At 30.8% G+C, this 8,995-nt stretch overlaps 1 pseudogene; it reads right to left on the bottom strand.

Moving 5' to 3' along the window:
• Window positions 1-3,693: 3,693 nt before the first annotated feature.
• LOC125843156 (zinc finger protein ZAT10-like) lies at window positions 3,694-4,685 on the bottom strand (annotated as a pseudogene).
• Window positions 4,686-8,995: the final 4,310 nt, after the last annotated feature.

Genomic DNA, 8,995 nt, shown 5'->3' with positions numbered 1-8,995 from the left:
GAATAAATTAGAGAAATTAACTACAAATTGAGAAACTTGCACAACCAAGAAATTCAACATTTGCAATGGCACAACTTTCTTTATTTAATTTTATAAACAGAATCTTTTCTTCCCAATTTCTGTTTTTTCTCTCTCTATCCACATCCAAAATAAAAATAATAATAAAAAAGCTCAAGCTGTGTGATTATGTATATTAGTTGACAGCATTTGCTGTACAAACTGAACTTAATGATCCTTTTAGCCTTTATAACCTTTATATATATCCTCTCATCAAATCTTAAAAAAAAAAAAAATTAAAAAAGGAGGAGGATCAAGTCCCTTTCAAAAGTACTATATTAATAGTAGTAGTAAGCTTTTTATTTTTGTTTTTCACCAGTGTCTAGTACATGTATTAGAATCGGACTAATTTAGATTCGCATTAAATATGACTCATTCAGAGTTAAGGCTCTCAATAATAATGTCCAGGCTTGAGAGTGGAGCCACCCGGTGTTCGGTACTCATATTGAAGCTCAACGCGCTAGAAAGTCTCACATTAGGGGATAAAACGCTCCCTAACAACTACATCATGCGTGTCTTGATGGACTCATACCACGAATTCATAATGTCGAACTTGAGAGTGGAGATCTAACATCTATATATGACATTTTTAAAAGCTAACATGTATATTATTGGACAGTCATAATATTTTTTTTCTTCCATATATAATTATCGAATCAAAATTTAATTATAATATCAAACTTTAAAATTTTGATATTTGATATCTAGTAGATGAAATTTCGTTGAAATTGGATGTGGCGCTTGAATGTTGAAAAAAGAGAATGCATTAATTAATGTTAGGGAATAATGTTTTGTTTATTCTTTTTGAACCTTCTGACCCTCAAAATAGCCTAATTATCCCTTTCCACTCTTTTCCAATATAGCATGTGACATTTAGGATGAGTTGTAGTTGGTACGAAGGAAAATGTATTCCTGACCTAAGATGTGACATAGGAAAATGTTTTCGAATAAAAATATTGACACCCAATTTAGACAAGGTGCTTTTTTTCTATATATACACATTAAATCAACTGCTAATTCTATCTTCTTCATCTCTATAATCTATATACACACATTAATACTCTCTTGCATTGTCTCTCAACTTCAATTTTTCAAATGGCTAATAATTCAAGAATTGGCCTATTTTTGTTCCAAGCATATTCCACTTTCATGGCTACACAATCCTACATTTTCTATATGTACCAGGAACAGAGCACCACAACTTGTTCCCTCACAGATTTTGGATTCTTCTTCACTATTCTACTCAATTTTCTACAGCTAAAATATCAAGGCAATAACAAGACTGATCCTTTTTCGACTCATCCGAAAACCATGAGAGTTTCTGTCACTTCTTTGGTCCTATACTGTTTAATATACGCTATTAAGCTGATTTTTTCTCGTCATTATATGTACAGGAAATTCTCCGACCATGTTATGATTTTCTTTAGTTCTCTATCTTTGGCTTCCACAGCCTCTGTTCTCTTCCCGGACTCTGTTTCCCCTGTTTTGTATTTCCTCTGTTTTCTGCTTTCTGGAGGTGAAATGCTACTTTGGGTTTTCGAGAAAATTATGCAAAAATTGGAAGAAGAAGAAGAAGAATGGTATTTTGAGAGAAGGAGGATGAGTGGTGAACCAATTTGGAACTATCTAAGAAGGAGGACAAATATGATTGTTTATCCAATGGAACAGAGGTTCACTCTTACTGTCTAATTTTGCAAGATACTATGTTTATTTCTCATGTTGCTTCAAGATTTCAGTTGTAATACTAAGTTAGATGCATACCATGCATGTCTTCGGACCTCAAATAAACTTGAATTTTGAATTTATGAATTTTAAAAAAGGCAATTTAATCCAACCGAAACTATCTACTTATTGCTTCTTCGACAAGTAAAAATGAACAGGAGACAAATAATAAAGACAAACCAAAATTTGAAGGAAATCTTAAAAGTTCTAAAAACAAGATTTTGAAGGAAAATAATATATTTCCCTAGCAAATTTGAGTTCATTCATGAAAAAACATTTTCACCAAGAATAGTGTCGAATATGTTCCAAAGTGCAATGAAATTAATCCCTCCGATTCATTTTACTTGTCATATTTTCCTTTTACAAATTCCTTAGAAATTATGGTTAAAAAGTAATTTGCATATAGCATCTTTATTTATTTATTTATTTTTATCTCAATTTAATAATAATTTATATGTACAAACTGAACTCATTGATCCTTTTGACCTTTTATCCATTCACTCTCTTATGAAATCTAAAAAAACAAAACAAAAAGGATTAGGTCTTTCTTACAAGTACTAGCAATTAATATTAACAGAACTTTTATCACACAAAATGCTTCATTACTATATTATAACCGCCAAACTTTCTATAGCTTTAGTTTATTTAAATTTTATCTTTTTTTCTACTAAGTTTTATGTCCAATCAAACACTTTCATATAAATTATGATAGCAAAAAATATGTATTTTCACTCTAATTTATGAGTCTCTATACTAAGTTGTTAACTAAAAAACTGTCCAATTCAAATCAAAATTAAATCAAATTATCAAATTTTTACGATAAAAATCAAAATCAAAATCATATCAAATAAAATATTGTCGATTTTAAAAATTCAAAAACCAAACAAAATCAAATGTTTTTTTTAAGTCGGCTTAATTTGATTTGTTTTGTGTTTTAGTTTTATTTTTCACCAAACCGCGGATACATCTAATTATAAATATTCGCTATTTTGTTTCTTATATATGATCTTCAAACAAACATCGTTAATCTTATGTTAATCCATAAATTATATTGTGGATTCACCTATAATGACCAAGGTCATTTTAAAAAGAAAATTTCTATGATTAGTGCAAACTCTTATCTTTGGTTGATATTGTTAACCTGTTTGATTGTCAAGAAACACGGCCAAATACATCATACTTCTGAAAATTGATAATTTAACAAGTACTACTAATCAAATATGTGTATTAATTAAACATTGGTTAATTGATAAAAGTGCATGTAAAATATATATATATATATGTTTTCCCTTTAGTGGTTCTTTGAAAGTTTTATTGTTTTAAAATCCATGACCTACTTACCGATTAAGAAGTTACGGTTAGTCATCGTCTTATTTAATTAATACGTAAGATAGTTTAACCAATGTAATTATCATTCTTTTGTCTTTTTCCTCAAAAATAAGTTTTTATGTTACTTCGTAAGATTATTAATACAACATTTATCATAGAAATTTATGTATATTTATTTTACAAGCGATTTAATAAGGTAAATTTTAATCTACACAACTTAAAACTCTTAATTGTGTGGTCGGATATATTTCATTTGTTTTAATTTATTTGTTCTTTTTTAAATATTATATATAAAAATTTAAGAAGGGAAAAAGGACGAATTTACCCCCGAACTTTGATAAATGGTACGTCTATGCCCTCCGTTATACTTTGGGTCCATCTCAGCCCCTGCCGTCCAATTATCGGTACACACATGCCCCTCTCACTAACGGCCCCCTCATCATATACACGTGTTTTAATCCTAATCAACTACCCATTTGATCATTATTTTTAACCCATAAACTAACAACCTGCCCCATAAACCCATACCCACCCGATTCCCTCTAAAATATTCAATTAAAGACCCAAATCTTCCGGGTCTCGTTCCTATCTCACAATTCCTCCTATTGTAATCTGTTTAGTCCATGGAAGAATTATCTTCACTTCATCATCACCATCTTTCATTTTTTCCGTTACTTCTTTTTCAATCTCCATTAATTCTACACCAACTCTACTCATTTCTCCCTGTCAATTTTCAATTCAATCACTACAAAATCAAAAACACAAAAAATTTGAGAGTTGAAAAATGAGAATTGAGTGGAATAATTCAAATTTTGGAGGTAGAGATAGCCGAGATTTCTTCGCCGAATGTGGACTCTCTACCTCATCCTCGTCGGAACCAAATCCAGGACAGAATTTCGGCAACGCCGGAATGTTCAAGTCAAAATCACGGTGGCTGATTGTAGACCCCACGCCCTCCGACGTTGTAACTCCGACACTAGCGCTAACGCTACTATTAGCGTTACCGCCGTTGTAGTGACACCGTTTGTGTCCTCCCAAAGCTTGTCCAGTAGGAAAACACTTGTGGCAAATCGAACACTCGTGAGTCTTCCACTGTCGTTATCGTTACCGGAGCTAGTAGTTTCGGTAGCATTAGTAGTAGTAGAGGTAGTCGACTGATCATCTCCTCTGTCGCCACCGGCGACGAGTTTCCGATGACTAACTTTATGTCCTCCTAAAGCTTGATAAGATCCAAATCCCTTACCATAAACCGAACACTTATACAACATCTTCTCCTCCATCTTCTCCGACGGTGTGTGGATTTTCATCACTGTCACCGACGATGGTAGAGATCGTACCTGATTAACAGAGCCATCGCTCCGTGCAAGCATAATCAAACAAAGCGCCAAATATCCCTCTTCAGTCGGCTGGCGATCCATACTCCGTGGCCTCTTAGATCTCTTCCCTTTAGTCCAATTCTCAAGGTACCGAAGTTGCTACTGACCTTTGCTCTCAAATTGAAACGTCTGCGGATTTGAAGTACCAGTTGGAGAATTCAAAGCTTCAAGGGCCATCTCAATATCAATTTGATTGAATTATTCGTTTATAATGAGACCCGGAAGATTTGGGTCTTTTAATTGAATATTTTAGAGGGAATCGGGTGGGTATGGGTTTATGGGGCGGGTTGTTAGTTTATGAGTTAAAAATAATGATCAAACGGGTAGTTGATTAGGATTAAAACACGTGTATAGGATGAGGGGGCCGTTAGTGAGAGGGGCATGTGTGTACCAATAATTGGACGGCAGGGGCTGAGATGGACCCAAAGTATAACGGAGGGCATAGACGTACCATTTATCAAAGTTCGGGGGTAAATTCGTCCTTTTTCCCATTTAAGAAAATAAATAAGATTTTTTTAAATTTTGTGATCTTTAATTATATTTCAAATTTAGTAAAATATTTTTTTAATCTTGTTGTTTAAAATATGTAAGTTGAAATTAGAGTTGCAATGTTCTTTTTAAAATTGGTTTAAAAAATAGGATAAATAAATTAAAACAATGAAAGTAGTACTTTTTTTTTTTCTTGACGTGGTTGATATCCCCAAATCTAATTTGAGGCCAACGGCAAAATTAAATTGCTGCCAAAAATATGTCAAAAAAAAGCGGCCAACATAGTTCTTCGACTATATATTTTTCCCAAGTTCTTTTCCCCTTGCCAAGAAGACACTTTTCCTTCGCGAAGAAATAATAATGGTAAATTTATTTAATCACATGGATTACAGTTTAATTTAATTTTTTTAAAAAATAAATTTGTTAAGTTTAAGGTGAAAGGATAAAAACAAACATCTTTTGTTATAAAGATCAGTTCAATTAAGTGAAATATTTTAAGGACTAAAATAAACTTCTTTATTATATATTAAAGATCATTTTAATCAAATGAAATATATTAAGGATCAGAATAAAATTAGAATCGGAATAATATGATTCTAATATCGATACCAAAAATCAGATGAGGGAAAAAAAACTTCTTAGAATTGGATGGATGCGGCCCCTCTTGGATGGTAAAGTTGAAAAAAGAGAACTGGAGTCCCAACTATCAATGGTGAAAGTCATAGATGGAAGCAGTTAAGAAAATAAAATTTGTGTATTGAGTCAACTGATTAGTGATTACAAATGAATGTAGGTAGGACCTTTAATATACACACATATACTAAGGTTAATTGTATAAAATGTCTTCTAACAAACTCTGCCTAACTAACTCGTATGCCAACTCAGTTCAACCAGCTGCAACTCGTTTGTCATAGTCATAGTCCTCAATACATGCGTGGTTTCTTCTCAACATTGTAGTGAATAGGTGTGATCATCTCGACTAATTTCATAAATTTTTTATTTTTTTTCCTATTCTTCATGTTAAAATTCAATATGATTTTAATTAAGTAAAGTAATAGTAATACATTTACATGCTCAGGTCAAAGACAAAACTAAACTCTCGCCAAAAATGTCAAGCAATGCGGCCATTCATATACTCCACTTATACATTTTTCCCCTGAACTCTGAAGTCCTTTTAACAAATTTAATTCAATACACCATGCTTTTGAAAATTAAAATATTACAACAGGTCTTACTAGGAAAATCACAAATCACAATATTATTCAAATACGAAATTTAAATACAAAAAAAAAAAAAAGGATCTATTAAGGTATGCTGAACTTATAATTACACTATTGGTTGTGCCCTGAATAGTAACTTCTGATTTAAAATAGATATATCACTTGTTAACAAAGTGGGATAAATATACTTTTGTCATTTATGAAATGATGCAATGTATTTTCTTTATTTGTTCATAGATTTATATTTTTTGAATTAAAAATATTTACCTAATCTTTTAAAATTTGAAAAAGTGACATGATTTTATTAAAACTGATCCATTAATTTTTTTAACCAACCCTATCCGACCCAAACAAAAATAAAAAACCCAAATTCCCTTCTAGAACCTATAAACCACAAATCATCAAAAGAAGGGAGAATTTGGGTTCTAGTAAGGAATCTAGGTTTTTGTTTTTGTTTGGGTTGGATCAGGTTGGTTAAAAAATTAACTGAACAGTTTAAAAATAAAATCACATGGATTTTTAAAATTTATTTGTAAAACAAAGTAAATATTTTCTTAATTAAAAAAAAACGAATATGTTAGCAAAAAAGAGTATATTTGCATCATTTCAAAAACAATAAGGATATGTTTGACTCATCAACTTAGTAGCAGAGTATAAGACAGATAAATTTTTGACCAAACTAAGCCATTATTTAAACCAATTCATCAAAATAATATGTTTTTATTTTTTTTTACAAAACTAGTATAAACGTATTTCTGAGTAATGCTTTAGGATATTTTTATTTTAAAAATTCAACAGACAAAAACTGACGACATTAAATGAATAAACGTACTCTTGAGTAATGTTTTACACCTAAAACATTACTCGCGAGTACGTTTATTGAGAATTCAATCACGGACCACTGAGTCCAGTCCTGCAAATGCAAATGGCCAATTGGTCTTGATGTCCTTTCTCCTGATTCTGAAAATGCAATCCCTACAAATAATGAAATCTCATCTCATACACATTCATGAAATCTCATACCATACACATTCATGAAATCTCATACCATAAATCTCAACATAAAACTCATCTCATACCATAAATATAGTTACATGAAATCAATAATCGCAGTGAATTCTCCAATGAGTAATAAAACTTGTTGCTTTCTCCAACTGCTCCTCCATGCATGTTACGATAAATATTCTACAATAAAGAGAGGTAAGATGGCAATTGAACACAGAGTCCGGAGCCAAAAGGGCCATTTTTTTTTCTTCAAAAAACAAAAACGGCACATCAAAAAAAAAATTAACCAAAAGGGTAAAATCGCTCCTGACAGAGCGATTTTCTTATGACAAAAATTGACGTCGTTTCGTTAAAAGAAATAAAAATCGCTGCTAAATAAAAATTGACGTCGTTTCGTTAAGGCATCGATTTTCTCAAAAAAATAATAATTCTTTTTCTCTTTAAAATCGATGCTATAGCAGGGTTTTTATTTTAAAAAATTAAAAGTAAAATCGCTCCTATAACAACGATTTCTTTTTAAGGAATTAAGAAAAGATTAAAAAATACATAAATCGCTGCCCTAGCAGCGATCTTATGAATTTTTATATAAAAAATAAAAATAAAAATAAAATTGCTATGGCATCGTTTTAATAAAAAAAAACACTGAAGTTGATTCGCTGCCATTCAAGTGATTTAAAAAGTAAGAAAATAATTTAGTATTTTGTAAATTCAAAATTAAAATAAATATGTAAGTACACTGTATTTATATCATAACTATATTATAATAAATAATTGATTTGACCTATAACAGGATTTAACTTCAAAAGAATTGTTTTTTTTTAATCAAAAGGCTGCCATAGCGATTTTTAAAGAAAAAAAATTCTTATAAAATCGCTGCTTTTATTGATTTTTTTTTTAATTTCTTAAAACAAATCGCTGCTATAGCAGCGATTTTAAAGAAAAGAGTTTTTTTTTTTAGAAAATCGTTGTTAAGGCAACGATATTTATTTCAACGGAACGGCGTCAATTTGTCAAAAGCAGGAGCGATTTTACCCTTTTGGTTAAAAAATTTTTTGATGTGCCCTTTTTGTTTTTCAATGGAAAAAAACTGCTATTTTGGCTCCGGATTCATTGAACACAATTGGTCACTCCATTTGCATTTGCAGGATTGGATTCAGTGGCACGTGATTGGATTCTCAATAAACGTACTCGTGAGTAACATTTTAGGTGTAAAACGTTACTTAGGAGTACGTTTATTCATTTAACGTCGTCAGCTCCATCAGTTTTTGTCTGTTGAATTTTTAAAATAAAAATACCCTAAAACGTTACTCAGAAATACGTTTATCCTAATTTCGTAAAAAAAATTTAAAACACATTATTTTGATGAATTGATTTAAATAATGACTTAATTTGATAAAAAAATTCTAAGACAGACACTGAATAGAAAAGGAGACGTGGGCTAGAAGACATTTTCACAGAAATGCTAAATAAAATGGATCGTTACGTTCAACTTTCGACTGTCAATTTCTATTGTGCAACCAACCGACTGCCTATCTTAGTCAATACTTTCTAATTTCTATATTTCTAAATAAATGATATTTTAGTTATTTCATTTTATTTCAAAATAATAGATATTTTAGAATTTGAGAATTCGTGAATTATTTCAATAAACCAATAACAATAATAACATATTCAATGTAATTTCACTGATACAATTTGCGGAGGATGATATCTGCTTTGGAGAGGTAGAAAGACTATTTAATCATACTTGCTCAATTTTAGTAACTACTTTTCTATGAATGTTTTGTAATTTGTGAT

This window comes from Solanum stenotomum, chromosome 10, assembly GCF_019186545.1.
Source record: "Solanum stenotomum isolate F172 chromosome 10, ASM1918654v1, whole genome shotgun sequence".
In the NCBI taxonomy this organism is placed as follows: domain Eukaryota; kingdom Viridiplantae; phylum Streptophyta; class Magnoliopsida; order Solanales; family Solanaceae; genus Solanum; species Solanum stenotomum.
This window is presented reverse-complemented; position numbering and strand designations above follow the sequence as displayed.